General features: G+C 35.8%; 1 long non-coding RNA gene across 1 annotated transcript; it reads left to right on the top strand.

Annotated features, from left to right (window-relative positions):
• Window positions 1-12,310: 12,310 nt before the first annotated feature.
• LOC118762294 lies at window positions 12,311-21,760 on the top strand. Its single transcript, XR_004998047.1, has 3 exons — window positions 12,311-12,321; window positions 21,131-21,134; window positions 21,664-21,760. It is a non-coding gene; the product is annotated as an uncharacterized LOC118762294 (long non-coding RNA).
• The last annotated feature ends 2,448 nt before the right edge of the window (window positions 21,761-24,208 follow it).

Below are 24,208 nucleotides of genomic sequence, written 5' to 3'. Positions count from 1 at the left end.
CTGCATATAAATATTGACGTACAGAGGTATCAAACTGTTAAAATAGAAATATATCTGTTTGTCTGCTTGTTTATATATGCGTGTGTATCTTCTTATGCAGAAGACTGTGGTGGGCTTAGGGCGGGACTAGTTGGGGGTGGGCTTGTGTGTGTCTGTGTCTGTTTGATATGTATATATCTTATCTTTCACTGGTTTCAGTTATTAGACAGTGGCCATGCTGGGGCACCGCCTTGAAAATATATTTATAGAATATATAAGCATACATACATATATATATATATATATATATAATATATATATACATGCATATTTGTATGCATATATATATATAATATATATATACATGCATATATGTATGCATATATATATATATATATATATATATATATGTATGCATATATATATATATATATATATATATACATATATACACTCCACATATATATGCATTTGTATGTATGTTCTTGGGAAAAAAGACATTGAATATGTAAAAAAAATGGGGCAGAGAATGTTATATCAAATATCTGATGAATTTATGTCATTATTATTATTATTATTAGTAGTAGTAGTAGTAGTAGTAGTAGTAGTAGTAGTAGTAGTAGTAGTAGTAGTAGTAGTAGTAGTAGTAGTATTTCGAGCAATATAAACAGGTAGGTCAGACAGAAAATGATAAATGACTTACATAGGGGTGCGGCGATAAAGCTGGCATGAAGCCGGTTGCAAAAACGGAAGAAAGAAAAAGGAAAATAGTTCAATAAAGGAAGACCTGGGTGGGGTAAATTAATAGCTAGATCAGCAAATGTTAGTCGAAAGGTAAATTGAGCAACAATACTCGAACAAGTAAACACGTATTTCTTTAAGATGTTCGTAAATCAAGATGTATGTAGACAATTCTGTGTTTGTCCAGCCGTTGTGTGACCCAAATGCGTTCATTGACTGCTTCGGCAACAAAGTGACCCTCCCCCTCAATGTATGTCACAAAAGTTTTCTCAAGAAAATGGAGAAGCTGTTGTTGCTGAATAAGCTAGATTCTTTATAAAATTACCACCCACGGATCTAAACGATACACTGCCAAATGATCTCCGCTTCTACTTTCAAATTTTGATTATCATTCGATTATCACGTAGATCTTAATCTTTGTTGTCGCATGCTTTGTGATTGCCTGATTCTTTGTCTTTATAATCTCTTATTGACATATAAACTGTGTGAGTGTGTGTGTGTGTGTGTGAGTGTGTGTGTGTATGTGTGTGCGAGTGTGTGTGTGTGCGTACGTGTACATACATACATACATACATACATACATACATACATACATACATACATGGCTGTGCTCTCCTTCTTGGTATCCCTGCATATTTGTGTATTAATGCAGACTTTGTGGGATGCTTATATATGCACATGTTAGAGAGGGAGCTTTTGTTGTGCAATCAGATGTATGCAATTGTGTTCAAGTTTTCTTTATTTCTTATTCAAATATCTCCAACATAATGAAAACTGATATCTAACAATCTGACCACTTTTTTGTCAAATGGTTGTCAAATACATACAGTGCTAAGGTAAAAAAATATTGAAATGCTTTACAGATTTTTATATATAAACTTCGAAATGCCTTTTACATATATAATTTTTAAATGTGTACGTAAGTGATTAATATACGAAATCTTAAACTTCATTAAAGATGTATATTTAATAAAGTGTTCAGTTAAATTATTAAAAAAAAAGAGCTCCGCGCTAACGGATGATGATATGCAGATAATATCCAATTAGCATCATGCACGCTCTCTCTCCTTCTCTACATACTCTCTCTCCTTTCTCTTTCTCTTCCTCACATAAACTTTCTTTCTTTTCTCTCCCTTTCTCTCGCTTTATATATACTTATAAACATATATATATATATATACATGAGAGAGAGAGAGAGAGACTGGTATATATATATATATATATATGTGTGTGTGTGTGTGTGTGTATGTGTGTGCAGGCGTGGGTGTGGTGAGAAGCTCTCTTCCCAACCACATGGATCTGGGTTCAGTTCCACTGCGTGACACCTTGGACAAGTGTCTTCTATAGCCTCGAGCCGACTATAGCCTTGTAAGTGGATTTGGTAGATGGAAACTGAAAGAAGCCCGTCGTATGTGTGTCAGTGTTTGTACCCTTACCACCGCTTGACAACTGGTGCTTGAGTGTTTACGTTCCAGTAATTTAGCGATTCGGCATCAGAGACCGATAGAATATTTCCCGGTTTAAAAAAATATGTCCTGAGGTCAATACATTTGACTGAAAGTTCTGCAAAGCAGTTCCCCAGCATGGCAGCAGTCTAATGACGGAAACAAGTAAAAGATTATAAATATATAAATATCAGGAAATATTAGAGCTTAGATTTTGATAAACCCAAACTTGAAATGTGTCACTTTGTTCAGATGATGGTACATCGGTTCCCTTTTTGGTTTTGTTTTTTTGAAGTGATTCTTATTTCTGATTGAAGCCATTTTTCATGAGCCAATGAATAAGGAATATCACACTTCCCGTTCTTCTTTTCGTTTGAAAATTATAGGATTTGCATCTAACGAAATCAAACTTTACTTTTAATAAAGTTAACGAATGATTTAGTAAAAGTGATAGTGAAACATTACGAGTTAAGAAAGTAATTCAAACTTTTTATTTACGATTGGTTAACGAAAACAGGAATACTTTCGAGTATCGGTGGGACGCTATGGTCTGAATTTCTTAGAGATTCTGCAGTGTTAGCTCTAAGCCCCAGTTAAAATCATTCTTCCTTGAAGAAGATGTGAATGTTACGGTGCTTTGTTTCCCTTGATATTTAATACTTAATCAATTATGTATGCAAACACATGGACGAAACACTCGAACAACACAGATACACAGACAAGTGTACAAATACGCGCAAACACACACGAACACGCGCGCTCACATAACATACACACAAGCACATAAAACTCGTATAGATAAACAACACGATGATTAAATGTAAACAAATTTATAGAAAGCTATATACACACTCACGTTGCAAAATAGAGAAGACGCGTACATATGCACTTACGTTTACTCTTCTTCCATTCCCAATCATGCTGCTCTGTGTTTCCATATTATCTTTTCTACATTCTTCCTATCATAATTAAAAAACTAATTATTGTCGTTTGCTTATTCATGATTACAGAACTCATTAGTGGTTATGTTCCTCTATTTTCTACAATATACTCGCTAAATTTCAAAATATTTCGTATCACTAAATTTTTCTGGGGACTCTTCGCTCTTTGTCAGCACATTGAAAAATATTGGAGGGAAGTTTTTATATTCTTATAATTTCCTCTCACATCTATGTTTTCTAATGCTTATCTGTGTGCATGTATTCATATTTGTATACAATTATGAATGTTCCACAAAAAAAGCGATTCTTAAAGATCAACTAAACAATCGCAGTAAACGAATAACTTAGAGCAATATAATACAATGAATGCAAATAATTGTTGAGTAACATAAAGATGTATTTTATACAAAATTACATGCTGAGCAAATGAGACCGAGTTGAGAAAGTTCGGTTTATGACATGGTCATTAATTAGACATGTTGCACTAGATAGCATCATAGAAAATGCTTTCTAATGCTTGTCTGTGTGCATGTATTTATATTTGTATACAATTATGGTGTTACATTGAAATTCACATTTGGAAACCAAACCTTCTTATATCTTTCATCATGACACTGACAGTTCCTGAATGATACACACACACACAAACATATATCCGTAGGTTGAGAAGATTTTAGAAATTTAGTGCAGAATATGAAATGTTGTAACAGATATATGCCTTTTTGCTTTTATGCGCATATATTTCTCACGCTCTGCACAGTGCCTGAAACTGTAATTTGTTGCAAAGTCTGTGCTTCTAAGATGTCCTAAATGATATAAAATTCTGACTACACTAAAATAAGATATATAATCTGCTTGCCATAGTTCCATGCTGATTATGAATGCATGCCCTAATAGCTGTGTTGCCAATAAATGTAAACTACTAATGAAATTTGATATACCAACATATATCTCTATAAACAAACTAGTCATTTTTCTTTACCCCACCCGAAGATGAGAGTGTTAGGATTAAGAGATGCAAATTCTCATAGTACTGGTTTGCTGAGCTGCTTTCAATCTGCAGAAATTGGTGTCAAAGTCACTTGTTAAGATATCCAGTAAATTTTGGTGGCTGTAAGACTGACATATAATACGTAAGCGGAGTAGCAATAAAGGGAGTACGTTTATTCTAGTGATCATGTGCTAGATTTAATAACTAAAAGAAATATTTGGGTGTGTCATGCAGACATAAAACATCCTTGCAAGATGTGCATAAAGGAAATAGTAACCTTTCATTGTATACATCAGGGTAAGTCCGTGTGTCTTTAACACACCACCCACTGCGGCAAACGTGCTCGTGTGAATTTGACGCCTACCACCACAATATTGTATCTTCGTAAGGCTTCGTTTTCTCACGGATCAGTCGAATTGAATGTCTACTATATGCTCATCTTTGTCTAAATACAGGTAAATATGTGAAAGGTTTTCAAAGTGCTTCTATTATTGATTATATCCAGTTAGCATTGTCTCTCTTTGTAACCAACCTATACGTTTAGATGAATTTCTCTGATTGTGAAAGGGACTGGCTAAGTGGATAGGATATTCAGCTCACGATCGTAAGGTCTTGAGTTCAATTCCCAGCGCCGCGTTGCATCATTGAGCAAGACACTTTATTTCACGTTGCTCCAGTCCACTCAGTTGGCAAAAATGAGTAGTACCTTTATTTCAAAGGGCCAGCCTTGTCCCATTCTGTATCACAGTAAGAACTACATCAATTCTAAGCGTGTCTGTGAAGTGCTCAGTCACTTTCACGTTGATTTCTCTGATTAGTTAAATATCTCTTCATGTACATATGATTACATTCATACATATATTCGTGTATGATGAAGGCAAACGATACATCCATGCACTGCAGTCAACAAACTGCCTCACCTCCCAACCTACAGTTGAATTTTCTTTTTATTTCATGCTAAGAAATTACTACTACTTTTATATCACGCTATACACCGCTGCTCAAACATGATGGCTCTGTTAGCTGCACTCCTTCGGTTAAAGTCTCCGTGCCTGTTGTCCGCTTTGCATCCAACTCGCAGTGCACAAAAGAGAAAACTCTTCTAATCTTTCTCTCCCCCACTATACCAGACTTAGTACTACGTACAGATGCACTCTAAATGCAAAGATCGAATCTTAAGAAAAATCATACTTGGATCAGAGAAATACATTAAAAGATGAATTTTTTTCGCTAACCGAGCATACGTTATATATATGTATGGATGGACGTGTGTGTATATATACATTCATGCACATATGCACACAGGCACATATGTAAGTACAGATAGACATACAGATAGATATTACGGGGAAGGGTAAAGATAAGGTTAGACTAGACAATATAGTAGGGATAGTGCCCACTACTTTTGAGGATTCTCCCACTTTGGAGAAATCAGAGTGCTTGTTATCCAGTTTCAGTATAAACACAGATCGATGGTGGCTTGAAAACAAGTGGTCGAGAGAATGCTGCTCCATGAAAGGAAATATGATGCAAAACATTCGGAATGTGATATCTAATAAAAGAGATAAAATAAAGGGTGTCAGTAGGTCTGAGCAGAAGGAGCTTTCAGATAGCTATTTCAGAGGAGAATGTTGTAGTTGCCATACAGAAGGAAGACAGCATAAATGATGAACCTGTGTCAGTTATTGTTAATAGTGTGTCGGTGCGTGAAAATTTGTCAATCTTATTGAGTTTCTTTTAGCTTAAATTCGAACTATGGTGTTTGCGTGTGTAGCAACGTTATCCAAAAAGGTGTACAAGTACTCAAATAAAACCCAGCAATACTGGGTTTTATTTGAGCTTTGTAAACGGTTCGGTAAAGCTTTAAAGATTAACGATGGTGATTTTCTTTGTTTAGTAAGTCATATATGTAAGACTGACATGAATGAACCCCCATCAGTTGTTTGAGCCAACAAGGAAGCCTCTGCATAGTCACTCTTTCTGCTATTAAGAGCAACCAAATTTTCCACTAGCTTGCAAAACTGAATTACTGAATAATGTATTCCTAAGTACATATGTATTTTCTTTAAATCTTTCAATACCCTGAGACCCAACTTCGGTCTTGATAAAGTACGAGTCAATTACTAGAGTCGATTCAATCAATTAATCTCCTTTCATCAAAATTTCTGGTTTGTGTCTGTTAGAAATAATATAATTTATTCAGATTTTCCGACATAGGTACGATGTCACTTAATTCGGGGATAGAAGCTAGTCGATTATATCGACCCAGTACTTGGCTGAATGAAAAGTAAATTTGAACGCAGAGTGATTTGAACTCTTTAAAGACACGCAGATACTAATGCTAATCCAAAGGAAGTACTAAGGGTTCCTAATTTTGGGCCAAGGCCAGCAACTTTAAGGAGTGTCTATATTATTGCCTCTGTTATTTGCGTGATGCTTATTCGATAGTATGAAAGAATAAATATGAAAGTTTGGCCTCTGTGGGATCTAAACTCTCAACATTAACAGAGTATATGCGACTTATATTTTCTGGTGCTGTAATTCCTGCAAGTTCACCGCCCTAAAGAAAGCGTCAATAAATCTATTAATGATATATATACAATTTCCTTAATTATCCTTACTTGCTAAATATTTACAATTCCTGATGTTTTAAAAAAAAGGTAAAGTTCAGAATATTTTTTTCTTTTTTATAATATACTGTTGTACACCTTCGAAATAGTTTGCATTACTATTAAATGGGAGGAGAAAACAGTAAATGGGATCAATTCAAGTTCTAATTACCTACTTTGTTTACTAAGGGGTATTTAGATGGGAATGCAAATATTTACTTTTTATCACCTTAATACAACATTTCGAACAATAATAGAACGCTAATAATCTCGGCAATTCATCCCTCGAATATATAAATGGTTTTCAGATCAAAGTTCACTTTTATATTTATTCACTAAGGGACACCAATGAAAAAAATGGAACACAGACATGCGCACCTACATGTATATGCACACATATACATATATATAATATATATGTGTGTGTGTGCATGTATGTGTACTCATATGTGTGTGTATATATATATATATATATATATTATATATATATATATATATATATATATATATATATATTTATTTGAATATATGTATGTGTATATCATTCTTGTTATATATACAAATAGATGTAAGTGTGTGTATGTGTAAATGCATATTTAAAATATGAGTGTATATATTATTGGAAGAAATGTGTGTGTGTTTGAAAGATATATAGATTGATAGATAAATAGATAGATCAAAGTTCGCGGGTATATTTTTTCACTCGGGTACTCTAGGTCATAAATATTCCATGACACCTATAGTGACATACTCGCTGCATAGGTGCGTGCGCAGATACGTACACATACGTATAGATAACGAGCGTTATAGTCCCTCCTTAATGTGTTTATTATCCTATATCTAACTGTTATTTTTTTTTCTCAGAAGCAATATACATCACTTATTCAAACAAAACTCGATTCTCAAGCATTTGTTTTTTGGGGGTTTTCTTTTCTTTCACATTCTCTTCATTGTAATAATATACACACTGTATTATTCTCGTAGCTAAAGGTATATCTTCTCATTGCTCGCTTTCAAAAGGAATGCTTTCAAAGTCAACATAATTATTAGCAAGTTCATGATATCGAAGTCGAACAACAACCACGATTGTTCTACCAGTTTCTACACGCCCAAACTACAACACCTTAACACTCTCACAAGCAGCATCGTTGGGGAAAATCTTAATGCCTTCACAGTGTCTTGGTTTTCAAACAATACTGATAACAAAAGCGGGAGCAGTACAACATCTTAACTGAACTCCCTTTACATCATAGGTCACTCCAACACGCGCGCGCGCACATACATTCACTCGCTCACATGCACATACAAATATCTTCCAGACAACTGCAACAGCTGTTGCGAAGACATCGCCTTCAGTTCCACATATCAGACATTCACACACAGCATAAACAGTAAAACTAACAAATTTTTTATAGTCATTAGCAATATCCTTTCAACTATAGGCGCAAGGCCTAAAATTTGTGGGAGTGGGTAGTCGATTACATCGACCCCAGTACTCAATTGGTACTTAATTTATCGACCCCGAAAGGATGAAAGGCAAAGTAGACCTCGGCCGAATTTGATGTGATCTTAGCTTTTCTTTAGAACATTAAGAGCAGGATGTTATGATTTGGCCAGGATCTCATGGTTTGGAGCATATGATGTCGTAAACTTTTCTACTATATGCACAAGGTCGGAAATTTTGTAGGAGCGAGCTAGTCGGTTGCGTCAACCACAGTGCTCAACTGGTACTTATGTTATCGTCCTCGAAAGATGGAAAGTAAAGCTGACCTCGGTGGAATTTGATCTCAAACCGTAAAACTGGAAGAAATCCCGCTAAACATTTAGCCCGACGTGCTAACGATTCTGCCATCTCGCTGCCTTAGCATATACGTAATGTCAATATTTTCTTTTCGGGTTTAGTAAGCGACATAGAACATGATGTAACAGTAATAGAATTAGTGATTTCAGTTCTAAATTGAATCCAGTTCTATTCATGTACATACCCTATACATTAAGAAAACAAACTTCAGAAAATTCATTCTTTTGTAGGTTCGTTAGTCTCTGCCTAAAACGACAATATCCTCTGTTCGATATTTTCTATTTAATTTTATTATTTTCAATCGTTGATTATAGTGGATTGATAGCATCTTTAATGCGACGGACGAAGTTCTTTATGGTATATAAATTCAGATTCTGCCGAGAACAACTTTGCTTTATCTTTTGGAAGTCGAAGAAATAAAGCCAGGGGCTGGATCGTTGTAATCGATTAACTCCCTTCGATTAGCCTCAAAATGACAGGCCCTTTGCCTATTTTAGAAACGAAATTTCTAGTTAGCCTTTAACACCCCTTTCACTGAATGTCATCAAAAACTATCGTTTTTCATGTGAATGGTGTCCCTGCAATACTCATATAAATAATTCTATTTATCTACACCAATCAATGTAGACTGTTCTATATTTACTTAGTCCCGTCCCTCTTCCCTAAGTTAATGATTATAATTTGCTGATGAGGTCACAGTAAAAGCAAAAAAACTGATTTCAGTTTCCTTCCATATTAAAATTATTGGCTAATATTTCATTATTAAAATTTGTAGTTTAACGAGGGTTGTAACTTGGTAGAATCGTTAGCACGTCGGAGAAACTGCCTTGCGAGATTCCTTCCATTCTTTATTTTCTGGGTTCAAATCCTGCCGAGGTCAGCTTTGCCTTTCATCCTTTCGGTGGTAAATAAAATGAAGAACCGGTCAAGTACTGGCGTCGAATATGTCGACTAATCTCTTAACTCAGAATTGCTGACCTTGGGTCTCATTTAGACTATTAATTTAAATGCAGTGAGCAAGCAAAACCGTATGAGTGTCGGGAAAAAATGCCTTGATAAAATAAATTCAAGCCACTCAAATTCTGGATTTGACGTTAATAACTAAACCACTCCACGAAATTGTTAGACTTTTGCCTAAATTAGAAACCGTTATTTCTAATTTCGCTTTTTAGTGATCCCTGCGTTAAATCTCTAAATATGTTAACAATAATCTCCTTGTCAATTTTCATCTAACGCTAAATACGAGTTTATAACAAATCAATCTTAAATGTCAACGAATTATTAACTGCAGTTAGGGAAGAAAGGAATCCTGGGAAACAGTAAACTTTCTGTTGCTCTCATCTTGAAATATAGAGTATTGTAATGATAATGTTAATTGATGTTTTATCACTATTATTTGCTGAACCTTACTGCTACAAGCATAGAATACATTGGTGACCGGACGTCACAATTTTTATAGATAAGGTATTAATAGGGTAATATGAATTCATGAGATAAGTAATCTAATATTTTGAGCTTTATTTGTTTATTTATTTATTTTATTTGGTATTTTAGTGAACAATGCATTCTTTGGTTACACATTTGCCTGTGGGGCAATCTTTGGTTCACTGCCTTTCTGACAACAAGCGGGTGTCTGTAACTCGGCGAGGAAGAAATATGGTAAACGACTCGCTCGAAGACCATCAATTTTTTTAGTTCACTCGCTGATACATATACACACATACACACGCACTTACACACACCCACACATGTATGTATATACATACATACTTACATGTATGTGCGCGCACGACAGGCTTCTGCTCAATATACACCCATTTAATTCACAAGGCAATGGCCAATCCAAATATACGGTAAAGTTACATACCCAAGGTGCTGCACACTAAAGACCGAAAGTAATATGTTGCTTAAGCACATACCTATGGTGTTTTTACATACATTTTATCGATGAAAATTACATGCTAAACAGTAAGGTTCCCGGTTGCTTATATGAAGGCAAGATATAATAATTGTTAAATTACGATACTTGTGCATATATTAAGTTTTTATGAACATGATAAAAATTATTTAGAAATGTAAGAGTGCCAGCGATAATTCGTGCGCTAGTCTGGCTGTGAGGCACGAAGTTTGCTTCCAAACTACATGATTCCGGATTCAATTCCTCTGTATGGCACCTTAAACAAATGTCTTCTACTTTAGCTTCGGGCCGGCCAAAGACTTGTGAGTGGATTTTATAGACGGAAAGTGTAAGAAGCCCGTCGTATATATGTGTCATTATATATCTATAAGTGTGTGTCATTGTGTCTATGTTTTGTCGAACACCAGCGCTTCACAACCGGAGTTGGTTTGTTTACGTCCTCGTAACTTAGCGGTTCGACAAAAGAAATTGATAGAATTAGCACCGGGCTTAAAAAAGTACTGGAGCCGATTCGTTCGACTAGAAACTCTCCAGGGTGGTGCTCCAGCATGGCCTCAGTTAAGTACTGAAACAAGTTAAAGATAAAAGATATCCAAATACATACAACACATGTAACTCTCAATTATTGTAAAACCACCGACTGAATATTTGGTTAACCTGAACACTCACTTTCTCACTCTCTCTGACTCTCTCTCCCTCACGCTCTCTCTCTCCCTCACGCTCTCTCTCTCCCTCACGCTCTCTCTCTCCCTCTTTTTCTCACTGTCTCACTGTAGCACACACTCTCTCTCAAGGGGGTGCTATGGGGGTTCTGGATGTTTAGAGATTGTCAATTTTCTTAGAATTAAAAATATTTAAATCAAGTACAATACTTATATACGTGGTCTGATCAATAAATATCGGACTGCTACTATAATAACAAAGCTAAATCAGAGTAAAGCCGTTTTGCACAGATAGACCTTTAACTCTCTTGTGCATACGTACTCTGTGTTAACGTTCTAGCTCACTTTCGCTGTTTACAGCAGTGCTTGGAAGGAACGTGTGTAGTGTGTGATCGTTGCATTGACCATGATAGAGAAAGTTAGGCAGAGAATCTGCATCAAATTTCGCCAAAACCTTGGCAATACCTGCTCAGAGGCGTACGCAAATTTTTCAAAAGATTTCCTCATTCTCGACATAATCAAAGAGATCTTGTGCAACTGAAATCTTAGTATCTTTTTGATCAGCTAAAAGCAGTCTTGGCACAAACTTGGCAGACTCGCGTCTCGTACCCAAATCTTCAGTGATAATGAATTGAACTGAACCGTAACTAATCTGCACATCCTCTGATACTTCACGGATGATTCCCCTTACAGCTGCACGCACATTTGCGGTATTTTTCTCAGTTCTGCTGGTTGCGGGTCTCCCAGAATGTTCGTCAAAATCAACGTTTTTTCGACCATCTTGGAAACGTCTGAACCACCCGAACACTTGTGTGCGGCACATACACTCCTCTCCATACACTTTCTGCAACGTTGCGTAGGCCTCTGAGCAAGTATCGCCATGACAACTTTCTCTGTCATGGTCAATGCGACGATCACACGCTACACACATTCCATCGAAACATTGCTATAAACAGCGGAAGTGAGCTAGAACGTTAAAACAATGCGCATGCACATGCGTTTAAGGTCAATCTTTGCCAAGAGGCTTCACTTTGCGTACTTTAGCTTCGTTACTATGGCAATAGTCCGGATACTTATTGATCAGAACTCATATACTAAACACTTTATCAAAATGTCTTTCTCGTGATTAAAATGAATAGAACATTGTGTGATCAGTGAACAGAAACATGACTGATGCTACACTAAAGTTCATTATCATTTCTTTATATAAAATCCGCCATTCTTAATAATTTTCGTAGGAATATATTATAGCAAGAACTAATCTATGCAAAAATAAAAGAAACACTTAAAGAACGGAATACTGTGAGGAAAAGTAACAAACGACTGTGAAAAATTAGCTTCTGTTGGGTTAAAATAATCTGAGATTTTTTCCTTCCACTTTTAATTTTATAAAACATGGGAAAGGATCATTTGTAAAACATTCCGTGAAAGAAGTCGCTTGGTTATAAAAGTACCAGAACCACTGAATTATAGCAATAACTGACCTGCAAAGAGTGAGATAAGCGAATACATAGAGGCTCCGTCGTAGACTCTTATGCGTGTATATATGTATGTATAAAGCCTGTTAAGTGCTGCTCAGTTCCCAGTAATGGGAATCATTCGAATAGAAGCTCTTCTCCTGATGAACTAATGTATCATTCTCGTACCAGCTTTTTCTGGCCGATATTCATAATCTAGAGAAGAATGATCTCCACGATGCTGTCTTCTTTTCAGCATATTTCACATGTAATATTCAAGAGTTCATTGTTGCCGGACAATTCTAATTAGATATCTTATATACAAAGACAATGTTGGAAAGAGTACCATACATGGCCAATCCCTCCACCCTATATTCCATGTATAGAACTCTTTTAATAGCTCAAGATCAATGATGAAGCTCAAATATTAAATTTGAATTTAATTTAAAATGTTTTATATATTCAGGAAACGTATAACAATCACGTCAAAACTACCATCTTTTTCTTTATAAATTTCATATCAAACGGCAACCATTCATTAAAATTAATTAGATACATCTTTATTAAAACGACCGGTTTTACAAAAGTACAAGAATTAAAAATGTCTACTTTTTGCATAGGTACGTGTGTGCGTGTGTATGTGTATGTGTGTGTCTGAGTGTGTGCACATGCATATACATGTATGTATATTACGTATGTATCTATCATCTATTTATATACATGTCTGTGCATGCATATATACATATATATATATATATATATATATATATATATATATATATATATATATACATGCTGTTTTTCTCTTCTAGATGATTGCGATATTGTGGTTTTGGGTCGCTGTGTTTTAACTGTTAATACTCTTTCAATGGCAAATACAGAAGTCCCACGACGAAAGAAGTCTGTCATTGTTCTTGAAACATTCATAGCACAGTCAGAACACAGTACTTCATTTGATCCACCAAAATAAATTCTTCACAAAAAATGGCACTGTTGTCTGTAGCGTGTCCTTTCAGTTTCATAGCCATGCGCTATCAGGCGGAGGATATGATGATAATGATGATGATGGTGGTAATGATTATGATGACGATGAGGATGACGATGAGGACAACGGCACCGACGAAGGCGGTACTTAATACTGGAAACAATCTCTAGTAGAAATCCCCCGCTGTTAAAATCTTAAAATCGTACTTTTTGAAATGTTTCTCTTGTGAATGAAAGTAGAGAGAGAGAGAGAGAGGGGAGAGAGCGATTTTTTAACAATCAACAAACCTTTATAAAGTTTAATTTTATTGCTATCACAAGACACTGTGTTTAAAGTCTACAGATATGACGTCATGCCATTACTAATTATGTTCTAAATAGATTCCATTTCATTCCTAAAATAACTGTCACGAAATACAATCCAACTACACACACGTACACATACGTGCATACATATGATATATGTGGAAATTCCATGGTTACTTTGAAAACTGTAAGCTGGTTGGAAGTTTATAGAAAGCTATGGAATGTATAGTTTCTTTTGAATCTGTCTTTTAGGTTTAATTCGTTTGGTGCATACAAACACCCACGTAGGTAGTAGTGAAGGTACAACTTTAGGAAACATCTCTGGAAGCAATATTCCTTGTTATATACTCGTTATTTCTACCTTGGGATATTAGCTATTATCTTCATTTTACTTCAAGAAGTAAACAATATTAACCGTGAGACGAAATCGAAGTATAATTCGTCTCTAATATTTTGCTACTGTATAAGGCGACGAGCTGGTCGAGTTTTTAAGTTCTAAGTTCAAACTCTGCCGAAGTCAATTTTGCCTTTCATTCTTCCGAAGTCGATGAAATAAGTACCAGTTGAACAATTGGATCGATATAATCAACTTACTCCCTCTCCCAAAATTGTTGATCTTGAGCTGGCTCAATCGTTAGCATACCAGGGAAAATACTCAATGATATATCGTCTGTCATAACAGTCTGAGTTCAAATTCCGCCGAGGTCAACATTGCCTTCCATCCTTTCGGCGTCGTAAAAATGAGGAACCCTTTCCAAAAATTACCAGCGTTCAGTATTCTGCTACTGTACGACTACGTTGGTAATGTTTTAATAAATCTGAACGCATTGTATTCGATTCTCAATTTGATATCAATACAAAGTTCATTCGGTTAGATTTGAAACCACAATCTCAGTGAAGGAAGAATAGCAGATGCCGCAATGATTTGTGGATTCTAAAAGAAACCATAACTAATATCGGAGCAATATGACTGTATAGTTCAAAGACCGTTTCATAACCATCGAATGTCTGTGAATATATTTCTTCTTAGCCTGGATTGTCTTTATTCACTGTTCCTTCTCCATAACCGTATATTCTGCAGTTACTTGTATTTTTTCTTAATGTATTTTGGTGATTTCTGGTGAGGAGGCTTTGATCTTGAGCTGCAATTAAAAATCCTTTAATCTCTGCTTCGAGTTTCCAGCTGTCTGTCATTTGCAGCATTCAGTTTTAAGTTATCCATACACAAAAGACGATTGATTGTTTTGCCGTAACAGTTGTATCCACATCCAGTTATGCTTAACATGTCAGATAAAGGTGTCAGTGCCAAGAAGAAAAGGAATGGGGAGAGTATCTCCCTTGAATATTCCTCTTCTAATAGGGATGGGCTCGGTTTTTATGAGTCTCTCTTTTATCTGTTTGCCATTTATTCATGGAATGTTTTATATATTTTATGATTATTGGTGCTACTTTTTCCTGAACAGTATTTCTAGGATTCGTGTGTGGGAGATACTATGAAAAGCCTTTCGATAAACGATCCAAGCCATTCTTAAACCCTTCTTTTTCCTTCGGCTGTCTTCAGTTATGGCTTTTTTTATCAATAGCTGATCTTTACAACCGCATAAGCCCTTGCATCATCTCTTCTGCTCTTCTGAAAACAGGTTGTTTTCTTCCAGGTGTTTGCCCTCTCTGTGATATTATTACAGTAATAGCTTTGTAAATTGTAGGGAGACAAGTTATCGGTAGTTTTGTGGATTTTGCCGTTTCAGTGGATTATTATTATTATTATTATTATTATAGACGTTGCACAGTATACAATATCGTGGGGTTGTTGATTGAAGATATTGTGTCTACCGAGGTTTTTTACTATTTGTCAAGTCATAACAAAGACCTCAGACTGACAGTACTTTACGCAATATGCGTGAAGTTCCAAGTAATGCCGACTTTTGCAATACATCTAGATTGTAGGGCATTTCTAATGTTTTCAGACGTTTTTTTTTTTTCAGATTGGGTGGTATTGAACCCAATGCTCTGATGACAATAGGAATAACATTTATGTTCACTCGCGTAGCTGCCACAAATAAGCGTTCTCAATTCTCAGGTCTCCATATTTATCAACTTTTTCTTTTTCTTTCATGATGATGTATTGATCTCCTGGCACTACTCCGTTGATTCTTAGGTACTATTGTTTTTCCCTCTTAATTGTTACTATATCCGTCCTTCGGTGCTCTAACACTTTGTCTGGAGGACTTTTGCATTCCCCTTTTCGTCCATTACCTTTTCTGGTGTATTTTGGTACCAAGCACCCGTAACCTCATATCCATACTTACAGCATAGTATCCAGTGGAGATTTGGGGCTACTTTATCGTGTCTACGCCTGTACTTTTTCTGCGCAAGACTTACACATGTACTAATAATGTGAGTCACTCTTTCGACCCTCTTCCCACACATTCTGCAGAGGTCTGATGCGCTTGTGTGGTATATATTCTTTTTCACTGAGTTGGTATTCAACGTCTGGTGCTGGGCAGCGATGATTAGGCTTTCAGTATTCTTTTTTTAGATATTATTATACGTTTGGCTTTTGCTTTGCATTTGTACAAGTTGACTCCAAGTTTCACCCAGAGACCTCAAGAGACGACAAGTAAGAACTTCAAGTTGGTGTTATCACTAGGGTGCCATATATTTAGTTTTGCACAGAGTAATGTCAAAGAGAATGTTTGTCGAACATCCGAGTTACTTCTATTTCCAAATCTTTTTATTTTTGATGTTTCTCCATATCTTTTTATTATTATTATTATTATTATTATTATTATATGAAAACTCACAGCTTATTTTGCTGGGTATGATGGAAACTGTCAGTTGTCCACAATCAGCAGATTAAAGTGACACGTGTATACTGGTCATACTTCAAGAAAGAACCCTGCGAAGAATTCTTGCAGTTTCAAGCAATGTTGATTTTTGTAGGTGTTCTACCTTCACACTTGCTCCGATCTTTTTCAGCCTTGCTGGTAGTTGAGTACTGATACTTCCAAGTGCACCAATTACTATTGGTATCACGTCTACTCTCTTAATTGACCACAACCTTCGTATTTCTCACTTTAAGTCGTCATAGCCGTTTATTTTTTCTTCTTCAAATATGTATGAATGTAGTTAAATTCAAGAGAAAGAGGACATCTATGGACATTCTTAAGATTTAAAGGATGACTGTTAAATCAAGATAATTACCTTCACAATCTTACTACTAAGTCGGTGGTCGATAAAAATTTGCTCTAAATTAAAAAGAGAACGAGAAGACAGACACATACATACATACACACACACACACACACACACACACCACACACACACACACGCACGCACGCACGCACGCACGCACGCACGCACATACATACATACATACATACATACATATTGCTATCAGGATCAACAAAACAACTTAACGGTATCATAGATCTCCTTTAAAACAGAATCGCAATCAACTTGACTTTCACTCAGCAGAGACAGATGTTTATTGTAGCTAGGTTACTGGATTACTTTAATAAGATTGTTAGCATTTACTTTAAAGTAATCATCGAAACAACATATAAATGTAGTACATTAATTAAAATGGCATTTTCGGATACTGAAAAAAATCTTAATTTCATTAAGTCATTAAGCAAATTAATTGTATTATTCTTGTTGTCGTTGTCATTAATATTATTGTTGTTGTTGTTGTTGTTGTTGTTATGACACTTGGTTTGATTCAAATGGTTACACAGAAATTTGACCTCGTTCTAAAATAAATCAGAAATAAGAAATCTAGCTTGGCTTCTGGTCTTCTTGTCTTCTTTATTACAATTGTAGTAGCAGTAAGATTTGCAGCAACAACAGGTGCACCAGTAGTAGTAAGTTCATTCATTAGAAGTTAATATCCTAGCGTCTTTGAATTGCTTCAATCACAAGAGAAAATATAGCACACTACGCTGGTTATTCAATATTGATGACGTAATGGTATCTGATAAAGCAGGCAAACATCTGGAATTACAATTTCAAATAGTGAAATTGTTCAGCAATGATCTAAGGAATCAATATGAAATAGAAAATGTACTAGAAATAACCATACAAGAGATTTGGGTTCAACGGAGAAACCTTGGAATACATGAGAGGAGTAATAGTCTTCTATTAGACAAAGCGATGAAACTGTGGGAAGCTGAACTGCGGGGCGAAAGTGAATTATTGAGAAATGTAAAAACCTGGAAGGGAATATTTCAGGGACATTCATCGACTCTTTTGTTTTTCGTGTTTGTGTAGACTTCTTTGACGAGAGTGCTGAGAAAATCTAAATTGGCTTATGAGCTTCTAAGAATGAGGAGAGAAAATAAATCATGAGCTGTTTACGACTGCTACCATGTATTATCAATATGACCGTCAGCTGTACATTGATGACCTTCAAATGTGCACCAAAACTGAAAAGGTGCATGATTCTCTCGTTAAACATTGAAGATATTTAGTAGGGATATTGGTTTCCCTTTTAAAAGAAATAAGTGTGCAGAATTGGTTTCGGGGAGAGGTTGAAATTTTAAATCTGGTGGGATATAGATAGTACAAGATATTCCAATATTATGAGGAAAAGTAAGGGATACGGCTATCTTGGTACCTTAGAGGGAATCAATATTATAAAATATTGAACAATAAAATGAGTACATAGTTACTATAATAGAAAGTTGAAACAAAACTAAATAGAAGTAATATCAAGGCAATCATCACCTATGCCCATGTTGCGATGTTCTGCTCCGTGTTTAAACTTGGTAAAGACAAGACTTCGTGAACTGGATAGAACTACTACTCACAATGTAAAACTCACATCGTCCCTAAAGGTGATATCGATAGGCTCTAGTTTCGAAGAAGAGAAAGCAGCAAAGGTTCTGTGATATTTGATTTGAAAAACTACGTTTGGAATAATGAAGAGATATTATCAGCTGCGGCTAGGTATATCAAAGAAGTTGCTGAAGCAGTGGAAGATTTCAAGGGAAAAAAAACAAGTTACAGGATAAATAACTAGAAAGAGAAGGAATTACATAGCTAATTCAAGTGACTAATCAAGGATATTGAAAATGAAGAACACTGGTTGTGACTGAGAAAAGAAACTTGCAAAGAGAAACAGACTCGCTGACTATAATCGCGCAAGAACATCCTATTAAAACGAAGTTAATAATGACATAGAATAAAATTTACATGCAGCATGCACAGAAATACATTCTGTAAGCTAAATTCATTGAAATAATTCTGGGATTACATTGAAGACGTAAATGATAATCAATGTCCAAGCGACTATAACTGAAGATAGAGGATGGAGAGGTGGGACGCTGGAATTAAGCATCCAAGCAGAAATGGAAACCTTACAAAATTTATTAGAAACGATTACGGCAAACGACATAACAATGAGAGTATGGGTGGAGGGCAGAGCCCCTCGATGTTATAAATGTGGTCTGAAAGGCCACATAAGAGCAAACTGTAATACGACAGTAAAGGAAATTTAAAAAAGAAACAGCAGTAGAAACAGTAACACCCCAGAAGGAACAGAAAGAAACAGAAGAAAAAGAAAAACAAGTGAAGGAATACGGGAAAGAATGGGAAACCCCAGGAAAAAGAAAACAGCGGAAAAGGAAAAAGGCAAGTGACTGTGAACCCCAACCCACCCCAGCACCACCCTCACCCACTGTGACCCACCCAAACCACGCAGACGCCAAACCCACCCACTCCCCACCAACAAGAAAACTTAAAACATGCACACAATTGACAACTCAAAAACCCCGTCCAGAAGAATATTGTTTAGGTATAATAGACAGCGAGCAATTACATGAAAGGCAGAAATGCCAGATCGATGGGACGAAGAAATGGAAGTGGTATTGTCGGAGGAGCAAGTGAAAGAACTTGAAAATGAACTTGGTGATGTATACGTGTTGATTAGGGAAAGTTTGAAATAGAAAGAGAAAGATGAACCCTGGAAAATATACGGGTTAAAATTTGGGGATTTCGTAGATTTTTCAGTCAAATATGAAAAAGGACAAGTAAGTGATGTTGACTGATGGGGCAGTCAACATCACTTTCACCTCTCATCTATCACCCCTTTTTTCATCCTATCATTCGACAATTTTTTTGATGTTTTGTGTCCCCAATGTGTTGTAGTATCCTATCTATGTAAAACCGTATGGTGAATAAAGAAATAGTAAATCAATGAGCAATGTTACAAGGGCACGAATAATTTTAGTTAATATTTTAGTGTTCGACACTCTAGCACGTGGTTCGATAAAATCTCATAATCAAAACATTTCTATAATAGCAATCTGGACCAATTCTGATGTTAATAGTGATGTTGCCAATGCGTACACGCACGCGCGCGCGGAAACATAAATATAATATAACGTGTTACTGTAATAACATTCAGAGAAGTTCGGTTTCTCTTCTGGATTCTATATTGTTACGGCTGATGATTTCACATGTTATTGAGACGAATGAATCAATCATAAAGACACAAGGATGGGATCATGTAGAGAGAAAGAGTTAGATATATGGAAAGAAAGACAGTGGTAAAGAAAGAGAAAGAAAAGATTCCTTATAACAACAACTAAACTAAAATAGTCTTAATATATCTGTGAGATATGGTACAGCTGCAAAATCTGAGATATTTATATATTTGATATTTTGCCGATGGACAAAATATCAGTTTCGTTCGACTGACTTTGCGAACTGGGCGGGATTTTCTCAAAGCAATCGTCGCAAGTATTGGGGTGTGGTAAGCACTGAAATTTAAGATGCACAATAAATAGATAAATAAATAAATAAATAAAGGATAAATAAATGAATAGATAAATAAATAAATGAGAAACTGTGAAATGATGTCAACATTGTTTTTTGTATGAGCATTTAGTAAGGATGAATTACACTGTGACAGAAATATTTAAATACACCCTACATTTAAGTTCTTTCTGTCTTTCTCTTTTATTGTCTCTCACTTTCTCTCTAACTCTCTCCCTCTTTCTCTGAATTTATCTATCTATCTAGCGACTCTGCTTTTCATCCTTTCGTGGTCGATAAATTAAGTACCAGTTACGTACTGATGTCGATCTAATCTACTGACCACATCCCCAAAAATTTCGGGCCTTGTACCTAGAGCAGAAAAGAATATTCTTATTTACCTAGGCGGCGATCTGGCAAAAACGTTAGCACTCCGAGCGAAATGCTTAGCGATATTTCGTCTGTCTACGTTCTGAGTTCAAATTCCAGCGAGGTCGACGTTGTCTTTCATCTTTTCGGGGTCGAAAAATTAAGTACCAGTTGTGTACTGGAATCGATCTAATCGACTGGTTCCCCTCCCCAAAAATTTTGGGTCTTGTGTCTAGAATAGAAAATAATATTCTTATTTACCTATCCATGCTCATCGTTCTTTTTTTGTTTGTTGTTTTTAGATCCGCGGTATTGTACATCGGGAATTTGTGTCCTAGGGCCAGACAGTCCATTGAGAATTCTACTGCAATGTTTTGGAACGTTTCAAGGACTTTCTCACTAAAAACAACATGATATCACTTCGGTGCGCGCTCTATTCGCCAGAGTTAGCATCTTCGGACTTCCATCTCTTCCCCGATATGAAAAGGCAGTTCAAAGGTCACCGTTTTAACACCGCTGTCGAAATCCAGAGCGAATCTCAGAAGGTCCTCGACTCGTTTCCGAAAAACTACTTCCAGGCCGGATGCCAAAAGTTACAGGAACGCTGAGACTGGTGTATTGTCGTGCAATTTTACTATTCCGAAGGAGATTATGCTGAATCTTTCCTTAAACATTATTAAACACTGGTTGACCATAGCTGAGAGCACCTGATACATTACTGCTCTAACTTTTAGAGTGCGCTTCTTTTTTGGATATATGATCCACTGAAGGTATATATATATATATATATATATATATATATATATGTGTGTGTGTGTGTGCGTGCACGCGTGTGTGCATTGAAGTCTTAATATATAACAAATACTGTACATGTTTAAATAAAACCGCCAGTCATGTGGCAAGAAGTTTGCCTGCTAACCACATGGTTCCGGGTTCAGTCCCACTGCGTGGCACCTTGGGCAAGTGTCTTCTACTATAGTCCCGGGCTGACCAAAACTATATGAATGGCTTTGGTAGACGGAAACTGAAAGAAGCCCGTCGTATATATATGTGTGTGTCTGTGTTTGTGCTCCAACATCGCTTGACAACCGATGTTGATGTGTTTACGGGCCCGTAACTTTGCAGTTAGGCTAAAGATACCGATAGGATAAGTACTAGGCTTACAAAGAATAAGTTGGGGGGGCGATTTTTTCGACTAAAGTCGGTGCTCCAGCATGGCTGCAGTCAAATAACTGAAACAAATAAAAGAATAATATATGCATGCACGCATATACAGTAATGCCTCGATAAAAGAGTTAATTTGTTCTCGGAGACAGCTCGTAAAACAGAGCAAATAATTTCCCATAGTAGCTGTGTTCCCAATCGTAATTCGTTCCCAGAAAAATATTATACCTATAAAATTTATAATACTCGTAGATAAATGGCAATAAATCAAAGAATATTTTATGTAAAGTAAAAAGAATTTCAAGATCATTTTGGATAAAAAAAAATATTATTATAATCGTTTCCTGAATCAGTTTCACGCGCATTTGTAGGCACGATCACCGATCCACAAGCATTCCTAGACGGACTTGTAGATTTCTTTTCAAAACCAAGTCTAGAGTTGTTTGCTTAGAAGCTTTCTTTTTCTTTTTTTATCGTTCTCTATAAATTTCTCGATAACACGCAGAAGCGTTTGCTATGGTAGTAGAAACGTTTGCACTTCGTTCACAAAATGGCTGCTTAACCTTTTTATATTTATCATAAAATAAAATTCATAAACCCGGGGCCTCGTAAAATGGGGTATTATTGTATATAGAGAGAGGGGAGACCGGGTGAAGACGCAACGGTGGGAGTTTAACGTGACTGACAAGAAGAACCTAAACCTGAATGGAATATATATATGAAGAGAGAGAAAGGCATAGATAGATACATAGATAGAATTGCTGATAAATATATTTTACAAATAAAGTTGTACACCATTAGTGCATTTCTTTTAATAATAATCCTATTATTTAGTTTTGCACAGAAAAACTTTTAAATTCTTACGTCCTCTCAACAATCTACTTCAGACACGCATATAATTCTATACATACATTGCTTAATCTGAGGAAGAAGAGCAACACCTATATCCATTCTTTGACCATCTAATGCTGGTGTGAAGAGAAAATATCGTGCTCGGAACCAAAGTGCAATCCGTTTAATATACCAAAAGACCCGGCAGTGATATTAAACCGGATGTCGGGTTGTGTTTTCCAACAAAGATCAAGAAATATTTTTCTGACGCGGTTCTCCACAGTTAATTTTACCAAATTTCACTTGTAATGCCTTGGTTAAGCCGAGGCTACAGTAGAAAGCACTTGTTCAAGAGCCGCTCTGTTAGATTGAAACCGGAACCACATAGCAGCTATGAAATCTTTTTGAAGCTATTGACTTTTCCTGTACCTGATATAAAATTCAGAAGTCAGAGTAATGCAGCAAACTCGCCTTTAGGCACAAAATTATTAAATATCAAGTCGTTTAAAAAGTTTGTATCTAAACAACTGGAGTTTCTCTTTGTTTATGCCGAATGTATTTGACGGAGTATATATTCTGACGGAAATATATAGTAGTAGTATTTGTTTCATAGGGTATGTATTTTATATAATATATATGCCAATGGGAATATATCTTGCATTATACTTCAGTATATCATTATATACTGCGATTGAGAAGTCCCTTTAGTATTTATTTAATATATTTTTAGTTTTTATTTTGTTATATTTTAGTTTTGATATATTTTAAAACTATATCTGGTACTTTGCTACGAATACATACATACACACATATGTAGTTAAAATTTATAGAAAAACAAAAGACGAAGTGTGTATGAAGAACAAGCAAGTGTATTAGTTTGACGATCGGGAAAAATGAAAAAGTCTTTTATGTGTCGAGTGTACGCTCTTCAAGAGTAAGGAATAAGAGAAAATAAACAGAGAGAATGAAAAGCACATAGATTTCAGCGGTCCAACATGGCGAATGATTGGGGGGAAAAAGAGATTGAATGAAAAGGATATGATAAAGTGCTCGTGATCTCAACAAGAGAAGGTGCGCGTGATATATATATATAGATAGATAGATAGATAGATAGATATAGTTTATACATTTACAAAATGATGTCATTGTCAAAAGCTGGAATAATATTGATTGTCCCAAAAATAGCAGAATATAACAGGATTCCTATTCGGTTGACGTGATAAACTTAATTCAGCTGGTCGGAGTGATATAAGG

The sequence above is a fragment of the Octopus sinensis genome, linkage group LG2, assembly GCF_006345805.1.
Source record: "Octopus sinensis linkage group LG2, ASM634580v1, whole genome shotgun sequence".
Lineage (NCBI taxonomy): Eukaryota > Metazoa > Mollusca > Cephalopoda > Octopoda > Octopodidae > Octopus > Octopus sinensis.
Note: the sequence above shows the minus strand (reverse complement) of the source record. Positions and strands in the feature narration are given on the sequence as shown.